At 47.3% G+C, this 14242-nt stretch overlaps 1 pseudogene; it reads left to right on the top strand.

Annotated features, from left to right (window-relative positions):
• Nucleotides 1-801: 801 nt before the first annotated feature.
• Nucleotides 802-14242, top strand: part of LOC124022335 — a 15252-nt pseudogene continuing 1811 nt past the window's right edge.

Genomic DNA, 14242 nt, shown 5'->3' with positions numbered 1-14242 from the left:
ACCATTCCATAGACCCGGATCACCTACCATTCCATAGACCTGGATCACCTACCATTCCATAGACCGGATCACCTACCATTCCATAGACATGGATCACCTACCATTCCATAGACCTGGATCACCTACCATTCCATAGACCTGGATCACCTACCATTCCATAGACCCGGATCACCTACCATTCCATAGACATGGATCACCTACCATTCCATAGACCCGGATCACCTACCATTCCATAGACCTGGATCACCTACCATTCCATAGACATGGATCACCTACCATTCCATAGACCTGGATCACCTACCATTCCATAGACCTGGATAAAATATCATTTTTATGAATTCTCTTTTCTTATCTCTATCTTTCTTTCTCTCTCTCCCTCTCCATCTCTCTCCCTCTCCATCTCTCTCTCTCTCTCTCTCTCTCTCTCTCTCTCTCTCTCTCTCTCTCTCTCTCTCTCTCTCTCTCTCTCTCTCTCTCTCTCTCTCTCTCTCTCTCTCTCTCTCTCTTTCTCTCTCTCTCTCCCTCTCCCTCTCCCCCTCTCCCTCTCCATCTCTCTCTCTCTCTCCCTCCATCTCTCTCTCTCTCTCCATCTCTCTCTCTCTCTCCCTCCATCTCTCTCTCTCTCCCTCTCAATCTCTCTCTCTCTCTCTCCCTCTCCATCCCATTGTCCTCCTCATGGTTTTAACACAGTAGCAGTGGAAGGAAGGTATTATAGAGTTAGTGGATAAACTCTGAACACAAAGGTGTTGAGACAGACAGATCTCTGTTATGTGTGTGAGTGGCAGGGGCTTAACCTCTCAGTCTCAGGTCTGCTCCGGTCCCAGTAAGGGGAATCAGTGCTCCTTGTGTGTCTATTTCTCTCTCTCTGCATCCTGCGCTCCAGGGGTACAGACAGATCACCCCTCTGCTCTCTACTGAATCACTACAGTCTGGGGGGAAACTCTAATCCTTTCATTTCCTGTGAACATTTTGGTCATCCGGCCGTCTGTCCTTCTGTTTACTCCTGTCCTTCTCCTCCTCCTTTCCTCTCCCCCTCTTCTTCTCTCTGTGTCCACGACGAGACGAGTTGTCTGGGGATTTTCTCATTCTCCCTCCTGATCTGTTTCCCAGAGGAGCTCGGCGCTTCTCTTCTGTTCTTCTCTCTGTGTCCACGACGAGACGAGTTGTCTGGGGATTTTCTCATTCTCCCTCCTGATCTGTTTCCCAGAGGAGCTCGGCGCTTCTCTTCTGTTCTTCTCTCTCTTTGTTTCTGCCTTCATCCTTCATCGCCATGGATATGGGCAGCCTGACAACGGTGGTGGCCAACTCGGCCTACATCTCGGCGCGCGGGAGCTTCGACGGCACGGCCAACCCGTCCGCTAACCGGGACAAGAAGTACCACGCCCGCCTGAAGCTGCCTCACATCACGGTGTGCGAGGGCCTCAGGGAGACTCTGGACCTGGGCTTCCAGACCGCCTGCGTGGAGCAGCCCATCGGCAAGCGTCTGTTCCAGGAGTTCCTGGAGGCCAACAACGAATACAAAGGCCCCTGCCGCCTGTGGAAGGACGTGGAGGAGTACAACCAGGCCGATGACCAGGACCGCGTTAAGAAGGCCTCCAAGATGCTCTCTCGCTACATGGATCCAAGCGCCAAACACTTCTGCCCTTTCCTGCCGGAGAACGACATCACCAAGGTGAAGGAGAAGCACGCGGAGGCCGGAGACGATCTGTTCGTGGAGACTCTGACCAGCGTCCTGGACTTCCTCAAGGAGGTCCCTTATACGTTCTACCTGGACAGCATGCACCTGAAGAGGTTCCTCCAGTGGAAGTGGCTGGAGATGCAGCCCACGGGGGAGGACTGGTTCATGGACTTCCGGGTCCTTGGGAAGGGGGGCTTTGGGGAGGTACACGCCACCTCCATGAAGGCCACGGGAAACTGTACGCCTGCAAGAAGCTCAACAAGAAGAGGCTGAAGAAGAGGAAAGGATACGAGGTGAGAGACAGAACACCTGTATTACTATTATATATAGTGGCATTTGTAGTTCACTTCTAAAATGGAGGACGAAATTGGTTGCCATTGGAATGGAGGAAGGAGTGCCTGATGGGTAGTGTAGTTCATGGAGGGAAATGGCTATGTGTCAGTGGATGGGTTGATGCATTAGGGTTAGGTGTTGGTTTCAGTACATGTGAATTTCGTGTGAGAGCTCTGAGGATTTTAATTCATAAAGTTTGTGTTTTGGGGACGATGAACACCACTCGTTGGACAACTTATCCAGAGCATCTGTTCAGGATAAGCAATGCTTAGTGGAGGAGGGCCGATTACGGAACAGATTTACGTTAGTACGTAGGAGAACACACACACACAGGCGTTAGTACATAGGACACACACACACACACACACACACACACACACACACACACACACACACACACACACACACACACACACACACACACACACACACACACACACACACACACACACACACACACACACACACACACACACACAGACGTTAGTACATAGGACACACACACACAGACGTTAGTACATAGGACACACACACACACAGGCGTTAGTACATAGGACACACACACACAGACGTTAGTACATAGGACACACACACACACAGGCGTTAGTACATAGGACACACACACAGGTGTTAGTACATAGGACACACACACACAGACGTTAGTACATAGGACACACACACACACACACAGGCGTTAGTACATAGGAGAACACACACACACACACACACACACACACACACACACACACACACACACACACACACACACACACACACACACACACACACACACACACACACACACACACACACACACACACACACACACACACACACAGGCGTTAGTACAGAGGACACACACACACACAGACGTTAGTACATAGGACACACACACACAGACGTTAGTACATAGGACACACACACACAGACTTTAGTACATAGGACACACACACACACACACACAGGCATTAGTACATAGCCTTCAGCCTTGACCTTCAGCAGTGTGTCACAGCCCTTCAGATTATCACAGGGATTTCACACTACATAAGAACCTCATTCAGGACTATTACCCAACAACACACCTTCCAAATGTCTTCCTCTGAGTTTGCATCACAAATAGCACCCCACTCCCTGTAAATCCCTATGGGCCAAGGTCAAAAGGAGGGCCCTTCATAGGGAAGAGGGTGCCATTATATAGGGAATAGGGTGCCATTATATAGGGAAGAGGGTGCCATTATAGGGAATAGGGTGCCATTATAGGGAATAGGGTGCCATTATAGGGAATAGGGTGCCATTATAGGGAATAGGGTGCCATGTAGGATCATCCCTGTAGATTTGTTCTATGCCGCAAATAGACTAGACAGAGGAGTGGTCTGGGCTGTGGTGAAACTGTGTGTGTGTGTGTGTGTGTGTGTGTGTGAGTGTGTGAGTGTGAGTGTGAGTGTGAGTGTGAGTGTGAGTGTGTGTGTGTGTGTGTGTGTGAGTGTGTGAGCGTGAGCGTGTGTGTGTGTGCGTGTGAGTGTGTGAGTGTGAGTGTGAGTGTGAGTGTGAGTGTGAGTGTGTGTGTGTGTGTGTGTGTGTGTGAGTGTGTGAGTGTGAGTGTGAGTGTGAGTGTGAGTGTGTGTGTGTGAGTGTGAGTGTGAGTGTGAGTGTGAGTGTGAGTGTGTGTGTGAGTGTGTGTGTGTGAGTGTGTGTGTGTGAGCGTGTAGTATAGTGCAGTATTCTCCAGTAAGATGAATGTAAGTGTTGGACTGTAGTCCGTTCTGGGCAGTGAGGGGTAAAGGTCTGTCTGGGGTGGAACTGAACGAACAGGGGACATTGAGATATATTGGGCCGTGGCAATGGAGAGAGTCGACATGAAATACAAGTGGTATTTCGTTAAAATACCTCAGGGGTCCAGCTATTCCTCTAGACCACAGTGGCAGCTGGTTTACACACGGATGTCTACCAGGGAAACAAGGTGTGTGGACTCTGGACTGTCAAATCACTCGTGGATACGAAGTGACAATAATCCCTCCATGAAGTGCCAATGCAGGAAGCAGAGGAGCTGTGTAGTGTGTCTGTCCTCCATGATATAATCAGTGATAAGCCCCATAGCTGCAGCATTAGAATGATGGTTGAGCTCCTTATTCAATACGTGCCAACTCTGCCATGTTTATAAATGGAGCAGATCCCTCCCTGCTCGGGGTATTGGGGGCGTGTGTGTATGTGTGTGTGTGTGTGTGTATGTGTGTGTGTGTGTGTGTGTGTGTGTGTGTGTGTGTGCGTGTATGTGCGTGTGTGTGTGTGTGTGTGTGTGTGTGTATGTGTGTGTGTGTGTGTGTATGTGCGTGTTATCACACGTGCTTACGTATAAGTGTGTGGTTGTCTTGTGTAATGTGAATGAACTGATGGACCTTGCAGCCTGTCCTGTGCTGACCTTAGACACAGGTTTGGCACAAATGGCACCCTATTCCCTATATAATGGCACCATATTCCCTATATAATGACACCCTATTCCCTATATAATGGCACCATATTCCCTATAATGGCACCCTATTCCCTATAATGGCACCCTATTCCCTATATAATGGCACCCTATTCCCTATATAATGGCACCATATTCCCTATAATGGCACCCTATTCCCTATATAATGGCACCCTATTCCCTATAATGGCACCCTATTCCCTATATAATGACACCCTATTCCCTATATAATGGCACCCTATTCCCTATATAATGGCACCTTATTCCCTATATAATGGCACCCTATGCCCTATATAATGGCACCCTATGCCCTATATAATGGCACCCTATTCCCTATATAATGGCACCCTATTCCCTATATAATGGCACCCTATTCCCTATATAATGGCACCATATTCCCTATATAATGGCACCCTATTCCCTATATAGTGCAATACATTTGACCAGAGCATTATGAGCCCTTATGAGCCCTGGTCAAATGTAGTGCACTATATAAGGAATAGAGTGCTTTTCCCCTCCGGTCCACTAGGGTGCGATGGTGGAGAAGAGAATTCTGGCACGTGTCCACAGCAGGTTCATCGTGTCACTGGCCTACGCCTTCCAGACCAAGACTGAGCTCTGTCTGGTCATGACCATCATGAATGGAGGAGACCTGAGGTAAGATAGCTTGCTCCTATTGGGTGGGTGTGGGGAGGGAGGAGACCTGAGGTAAGATAGCTTGCTCCTATTGGGTGGGTGTGGGGAGGGAGGAGACCTGAGGAAAGATAGCTTGCTCCTATTGGGTGGGTGTGGGGAGGGAGGAGACCTGAGGTAAGATAGCTTGCTCCTATTGGGTGGGTGTGGGGAGGGAGGAGACCTGAGGTAAGATAGCTTGCTCCTATTGGGTGGGTGTAGGGAGGGAGGGTTCTATTTCTGTCTGACTATCTACAATTATTTATTGTAAAGCATCTTGTAAAGCATCACTCTAATCTACGATCAGGTATCATATCTACAATGTGGATGAGAACAACCCAGGGTTTGATGAGCAGAGGGCCTGTTTCTACACAGCTCAGATCATCCAGGGTATGGAGCACCTGCACCAGAAGAGAATCATCTACAGAGACCTCAAACCTGAGAACGTGTTGTTGGATAATGAAGGTAAACACACGCACACACACACACACACACACACACACACACACACACACACACACACACACACACACACACACACACACACACACACACACACACACACACACACACACACACACACACACACACACACACACACGCACACACACACACATACCGCACGCACGCACGCACGCACGCACACACACACATACCGCACGCACGCACGCACGCACGCACACACACACACACACACACACACACACATACCGCACGCACACACACATACACACACACACACACACACACACACACACACACACACACACACACACACACACACACACACACACACACACACACACACACACATACCGCACGCACGCACGCACGCACGCACACACACACACACACACACACACACACACACACACACACATACCGCACGCACGCACGCACGCACGCACACACACACACACACACACACACACACACACACATACCGCACGCACACACACATACACACACACACAGTACATTGTTTCCTACAATACACTTTCACAACTTAAGTCAATTGACTCTAAACACAGGACATGGGTCCACACAGACGTACTCTGGGCTGCTAACATTATCTCTGACGTTTGTTGGAGGTGTGTGTGACATTGTGGTCCTGATGTTTGCTCTCTCTGTCTCAGGTAACGTGCGTATCTCTGACCTTGGTCTGGCCGTGGAGCTGGAGGACAACCAGACCAATATCAAAGGCTACGCCGGGACTCCAGGTACACTACCACTTCCCTTAACCCACCTGTACAGTACAACTCACTGTACTGTCCCTGACAACTCACTGTACTGTCCCTGACAACTCACTGTGGTGTCCCTGACAACTCACTGTAGTGTCCCTGACAACTCACTGTAGTGTCCCTGACAACTCACTGTAGTGTCCCTGACAACTCACTATGGTGTCCCTGACAACTCACTGTACTGTCCCTGACAACTCACTGTGGTGTCCCTGACAACTCACTGTACTGTCCCTGACAACTCACTGTGGTGTCCCTGACAACTCACTGTGGTGTCCCTGACAACTCACTGCACTGTCCCTGACAACTCACTGTGGTGTCCCTGACAACTCACTATAGTGTCCCTGACAACTCACTGTACTGTCCCTGACAACTCACTGTAGTGTCCCTGACAACTCACTGTGGTGTCCCTGACAACTCACTATAGTGTCCCTGACAACTCACTGTTCTGTCCCTGACAACTCACTATACTGTCCCTGACAACTCACTATAGTGTCCCTGACAACTCACTGTGGTGTCCCTGACAACTCACTATAGTGTCCCTGACAACTCACTGTTCTGTCCCTGACAACTCACTATAGTGTCCCTGACAACTCACTGTAGTGTCCCTGACAACTCACGGTAGTGTCCCTGACAACTCACTGTACTGTCCCTGACAACTCACTGTAGTGTCCCTGACAACTCACTGTAGTGTCCCTGACAACTCACTGTAGTGTCCCTGACAACTCACTGTACTGTCCCTGACAACTCACTGTTCTGTCCCTGACAACTCACTGTGCTGTCCCTGACAACTCACTGTACTGTCCCTGACAACTCACTGTAGTGTCCCTGACAACTCACTGTGCTGTCCCTGACAACTCACTGTACTGTCCCTGACATGACACACTGCTGTAACCACTTACTGTACCTGTCCCCTCCTCTCTCCATCACACCTGTCCTTACCTGTCCTCTCCCCTCTCTATCACACCTGTCTTTACCTGTCCTCTCCCCTCTCTATCACACCTGTCTTTACCTGTCCTCTCCCCTCTCTATCACACCTGTCTTTACCTGTCCTCTCCCCTCTCTACCTCACCTGTCCTTACCTGTCCTCTCCCCTCTCTATCCCACCTGTCTTTACCTGTCCTCTCCCCTCTCTATCCCACCTGTCTTTACCTGTCCTCTCCGCTTTCTATCACACCTGTCTTTACCTGTCCTCTCCCCTCTCTATTCCACCTGTCTTTACCTGTCCTCTCCCCTCTCTATCACACCTGTCTTTACCTGTCCTCTCCCCTCTCTATTCCACCTGTCTTTACCTGTCCTCTCCCCTCTCTATCACACCTGTCTTTACCTGTCCTCTCCCCTCTCTATTCCACCTGTCTTTACCTGTCATCTCCCCTCTCTATCACACCTGTCTTTACCTGTCCTCTCCCCTCTCTATTCCACCTGTCTTTACCTGTCCTCTCCCCTCTCTATCCCACCTGTCTTTACCTGTCCTCTCCGCTCTCTATCACACCTGTCTTTACCTGTCCTCTCCCCTCTCTATTCCACCTGTCTTTACCTGTCCTCTCCCCTCTCTATCACACCTGTCTTTACCTGTCCTCTCCCCTCTCTATTCCACCTGTCTTTACCTGTCCTCTCCCCTCTCTATCACACCTGTCTTTACCTGTCCTCTCCCCTCTCTATCCCACCTGTCTTTACCTGTCCTCTCCCCTCTCTATCCCACCTGTCTTTACCTGTCCTCTCCCCTCTCTATCACACCTGTCTTTACCTGTCCTCTCCCCTCTCTATCCCACCTGTCTTTACCTGTCCTCTCCCCTCTCTATCCCACCTGTCTTTACCTATCCCCTCTCTATTACACCTGCACTTACATGTCCTCTCCCTTCTCTAGACACCTGTACCTAACTGTCTCCTCTCCTCTCTATCTCACCGGTCCTTACCTCCCTGGCATGTAGCATAAAGTGGGGGCCAATAGTAGATGTCTATATACTGTATATGGGGTATAGGGTGCCGTTTGATACGTAGACAGAGGACACTACTGTCCCCTTTGACCTCTTCCCGGCAGGGTTCATGGCCCCAGAGCTGCTGAAAGGGGAGGAGTATGACTGGTCAGTGGACTACTTTACCCTTGGGGTCACGCTGTATGAGTTCATCGCTGCCAAGGGACCTTTCAGAACCCGAGGAGAGAAGGTGACTTCTACCTTCCTCTCTTCCATCTCTTCTTCTCCCTCCTGTCCTCTTCTCCCTTCCTCTCTTCCATCTCTTCTTCTCCCTCCTGTCCTCTTCTCCCTTCCTCTCTTCCATCTCTTCTTCTCCCTCCTGTCCTCTTCTCCCTTCCTCTCTTCCATCTCTTCTTCTCCCTCCTGTCCTCTTCTCCCTTCCTCTCTTCCATCTCTTCTTCTCCCTCCTGTCCTCTTCTCCTTCCTCTCTTCCATCTCTTCTTCTCCCTCCTGTCCTCTTCTATCCTTCCTCCTCTTCCATCTCTTCTTCTCCCTCCTGTCCTCTTCTCCCTTCCTCTCTTCCATCTCTTCTTCTCCCTCCTGTCCTCTTCTCCCTTCCTCTCTTCCATCTCTTCTTCTCCCTCCTGTCCTCTTCTCCCTTCCTCTCTTCCATCTCTTCTTCTCCCTCTCCCTCCTGTCCTCTTCTCCTTCCTCTCTTCCATCTCTTCTTCTCCCTCCTGTCCTCTTCTCCTTCCTCTCTTCCATCTCTTCTTCTCCCTCCTGTCCTCTCCTCCTTCCTCTCTTCCATCTCTTCTTCTCCCTCCTGGCCTCTTCTCCCTTCCATTCTCCTTCTTATCCCCCTCTTCCCCCCCATCTCTCTCTCCCTCTCCTCTTCTCCTTCTCTCTCTCTCTCTTCTTCCTCCTATCCTCTTCTCCCTTCTGTACATTCTCTCTCCCTTCTGTCCCTCTCTCTTCTTCTTCTCTCTCTTCTCTCCTGTCTCTCTGTCTTCCTCTCTTCCATCTCTTTCTCCCTCCTGTCCTCTCTCTCCTTCCTCTCTTCCATCTCTCTCTCCCTCCTCTCTCCCTCCTTCTCTCTCTCTCCCCCTCTCTCTCTCCCTCTCTCTCTCTCTCTCTCTCTCTCTCTCTCCATCTCCCTCTCTCCTGTCTCTCTCTCCCTCTCCCTCTCTCTCTCTCTCTCTCTCTCTCTCTCTCTCTCTCTGTACTTCTCTCTCTCTCTCTGTCTCTCTCTCCTTCTGTCTCTCTCCTCTGTGTGTTTCTCTCTCTCTCTCTGTCTCTCTTGCTTTCTTCAGTCACAGCTCACCTCTGTCTACTTCCGTTCCAAATGGTCTCCTATTCCATATGGAGTGCACTACTTTATACCAGAGCCCTATGGTCCCTGGTCAACAGTAGTGCACTACTGTATACCAGAGCCCTATGGTCCCTGGTCAACAGTAGTGCACTACTTTATACCAGAGCCCTATGGTCCCTGGTCAACAGTAGTGCACTACTTTATACCAGAGCCCTATGGTCCCTGGTCAACAGTAGTGCACTACTTTATACCAGAGCCCTATGGTCCCTGGTCAACAGTAGTGCACTAAACAGGGAATATTGTGCCATGTGTGACGCACACAGAGGCTTTACAGAGGTAACGCTAATGAATTATGTACTGGGTGGGGCTGGTCAGGTGTAACCTAACCTAGGGCTAACACATAGAGTTAGTTAGAGGGCACAAAGAGGTACATAGAGGTTTGGATAGGTGTGCCTTCTGTCCAACTCTATGGGCTGTCATCCATTCAGGTGGAGAACAAAGTAGTGAAGAAGAGGATTCTGAACGACCCCGTGGCCTATCCGGAGAAGTTCAGTGAGAAAGCCAAGTCCATCTGCGAGGCGCTGCTGTGCAAGACGGTGGACCAGAGGCTGGGCTTCAAGAACGGGTCCTGCGACGAGCTCCGAGCGCACCCCTTCTTCAGCGAACTCAACTGGATGAAACTGAACGAAGGTGCGGCCTGCATCACTGGGGCTACGTCCAAAATGGCACCCTATAATCTGTTGGCCCTGGTCTAAAGTAGTGCACTATATAGGGTCCTAGTCTGAAGTAGTGTACTATATAGGGTCCTGGTCTAAAGTAATAACCAATATACACACACCCAATATATACACATTACCAAATATACACATTACCCAATATACACATTACCCAATATACATACATTACCCAATATATACACATTCTCAATATACACACATTACCCAATATATACACATTAACCAATATACACACACCCAATATATACACATTACCAAATATACACACATTACCCAATATACACACATTACCCAATATACACACATTACCCAATATACACATTACCAAATATACACACATTACCCAATATACACACATTACCCAATATACACATTACCAAATATACACACACCCAATATATACACATTACCCAAAATACACACATTACCCAATATGCACATATTAACCAAGATACATACATTACCCCATATATACACATTAACCAATATACACACACCTGTAATGATCTTCGTCTGTTGTTTGTAGAAAGTCAGACCGAAATGCAGCGTGTAGGTTACTCATGACTTTTAATGAAGCTAATACGGTACATGAAATAACGGAAGAAGAAAACAACAAAGGAATGAAACTAATACAGCCTATCTGGTGACTAACACTAAGACAGGTACAATCACCCACTAAATACAACGCGCACTCAAGCTACCTAAATACGGTTCCCAATCCGAGACAACTAGAATCAGCTGACTCCAATTAGGAATCGCCTCAGGCAGCCAAGCCTAACTAGACACACCCCTAATAATACACACTCCCAATTAATACAAACCCTAATACGAAATACAACATATAAACCCATGTCACACCCTGGCCTACCCAAACATATAACAAAAACACAAGATACAATGACCAAGGCGTGACAACACCCAATATACACACACCCAACACACATTACCCAATATATACACATTACCCAATGTACACACATTACCCAATATACACACATTACCCAATATATACACATTACCCAATATACACACATTACCCAATATATACACATTACCCAATATATACACATTACCCAATATATACACATTACCCAATGTACACACATTACCCAATATATACACATTACCCAATGTACACATTAACCAAGATACACACATTACCCAATATACATACATTACCCTATATACACACATTACCCTATATACACACATTACCCAATATACACACATTACCCAATATACACACATTACCCAATATATACACATTAACCAATATACACATTAACCAAGATACACACATTACCCAATATACACACATTACCCAATATACACACATTACCCAATATACACACATTACCCTATATACACACATTACCCAATATATACACATTACCCAATATACACATTAACCAAGATACACACATTACCCAATATACACACATTACCCAATATACACACATTACCCAAGATACACACATTACCCAATATACACACATTACCCTATATACACACATTACCCAATATATACACATTACCCAATGTACACACATTACCCAATATACACACATTACCCAATATATACACATTACCCAATATACACACATTACCCAATATATACACATTACCCAATATATACACATTACCCAATATATACACATTACCCAATGTACACACATTACCCAATATATACACATTACCCAATGTACACATTAACCAAGATACACACATTACCCAATATACATACATTACCCTATATACACACATTACCCTATATACACACATTACCCAATATACACACATTACCCAATATACACACATTACCCAATATATACACATTAACCAATATACACATTAACCAAGATACACACATTACCCAATATACACACATTACCCAATATACACACATTACCCAATATACACACATTACCCTATATACACACATTACCCAATATATACACATTACCCAATATACACATTAACCAAGATACACACATTACCCAATATACACACATTACCCAATATACACACATTACCCAAGATACACACATTACCCAATATACACACATTACCCTATATACACACATTACCCAATATATACACATTACCCAATATATACACATTACCCAATATACACATTAACCAAGATACATACATTACCCAATATATACACATTACCCAATATATACACATTACCCAATGTACACACATTACCCAATATATACACATTAACCAATATACACACACCCAATATATACACATTACCGAATATACACACATTACCCAATATATACACATTACCCAATATACACACATTACCCAATATATACACATTACCCAATATACACACATTACCCAATATATCCTTTGATTAAATCTTATTCAAACCCATAATAACCAAAGCAGCTAAATTTCATTTCAAACTGTAAATCAACACAACTGACATGTGGCCAGTTTCCCATGACTGTCTGGATGTGGTGTTGTGTTCCTCAGTCCCCCATGATCAGTCCCATGACTGTCTGGATGTGGTGTTGTGTTCCTCAGTCCCCCATGATCAGTCCCATTACTGTCTGGATGTGGTGTTGTGTTCCTCAGTCCCATGACTGTCTGGATGTGGTGTTGTGTTCCTCAGTCCCATGACTGTCTGGATGTGGTGTTGTGTTCCTCAGTTCCATGACTGTCTAGATGTGGTGTTGTGTTCCTCAGTCCCATGACTGTCTGGATGTGGTGTTGTGTTCCTCAGTCCCCCATGATCAGTCCCATGACTGTCTAGATGTGGTGTTGTGTTCCTCAGTTCCCCATGATCAGTCCCATGACTGTCAGGATGTGGTGTTGTGTTCCTCAGTCTCATAACTGTCTAGATGTGGTGTTGTGTTCCTCAGTCCCATGACTGTCTGGATGTGGTGTTGTGTTCCTCAGTTCCCCATGATCAGTCCCATGACTGTCTGGATGTGGTGTTGTGTTCCTCAGTTCCCCATGATCAGTCCCATGACTGTCTGGATGTGGTGTTGTGTTCCTCAGTTCCCCATGATCAGTCCCATGACTGTCTAGATGTGGTGTTGTGTTCCTCAGTCCCATGACTGTCTATATGTGGCGTTGTGTTCCTCAGTCCCATGACTGTCTATATGTGGCGTTGTGTTCCTCAGTCCCATGACTGTCTATATGTGGCGTTGTGTTCCTCAGTCACATGACTGTCTAGATGTGGTGTTGTGTTCCTCAGTTCCATGACTGTCTAGATGTGGTGTTGTGTTCCTCAGTCCCATGACTGTCTGGATGTGGTGTTGTGTTCCTCAGTCCCCCATGATCAGTCCCATTACTGTCTGGATGTGGTGTTGTGTTCCTCAGTCCCATGACTGTCTGGATGTGGTGTTGTGTTCCTCAGTCCCATGACTGTCTGGATGTGGTGTTGTGTTCCTCAGTCCCATGACTGTCTAGATGTGGTGTTGTGTTCCTCAGTCACATGACTGTCTAGATGTGGTGTTGTGTTCCTCAGTCCCATGACTGTCTAGATGTGGTGTTGTGTTCCTCAGTTCCATGACTGTCTAGATGTGGTGTTGTGTTCCTCAGTCCCATGACTGTCTGGATGTGGTGTTGTGTTCCTCAGTCCCCCATGATCAGTCCCATTACTGTCTGGATGTGGTGTTGTGTTCCTCAGTCCCATGACTGTCTGGATGTGGTGTTGTGTTCCTCAGTCCCATGACTGTCTGGATGTGGTGTTGTGTTCCTCAGTCCCATGACTGTCTAGATGTGGTGTTGTGTTCCTCAGTCCCATGACTGTCTGGATGTGGTGTTGTGTTCCTCAGTCCCCCATGATCAGTCCCATGACTGTCATGATCAGTCCCATGACTGTCTAGATGTGGTGTTGTGTTCCTCAGTTCCCCATGATCAGTCCCAT

Source organism: Oncorhynchus gorbuscha, unplaced genomic scaffold, assembly GCF_021184085.1.
Source record: "Oncorhynchus gorbuscha isolate QuinsamMale2020 ecotype Even-year unplaced genomic scaffold, OgorEven_v1.0 Un_scaffold_1344, whole genome shotgun sequence".
NCBI lineage: Eukaryota > Metazoa > Chordata > Actinopteri > Salmoniformes > Salmonidae > Oncorhynchus > Oncorhynchus gorbuscha.
The sequence above is the reverse complement of the archived record's forward strand: the minus strand, read 5'-3'. Positions and strand labels throughout refer to the sequence as shown.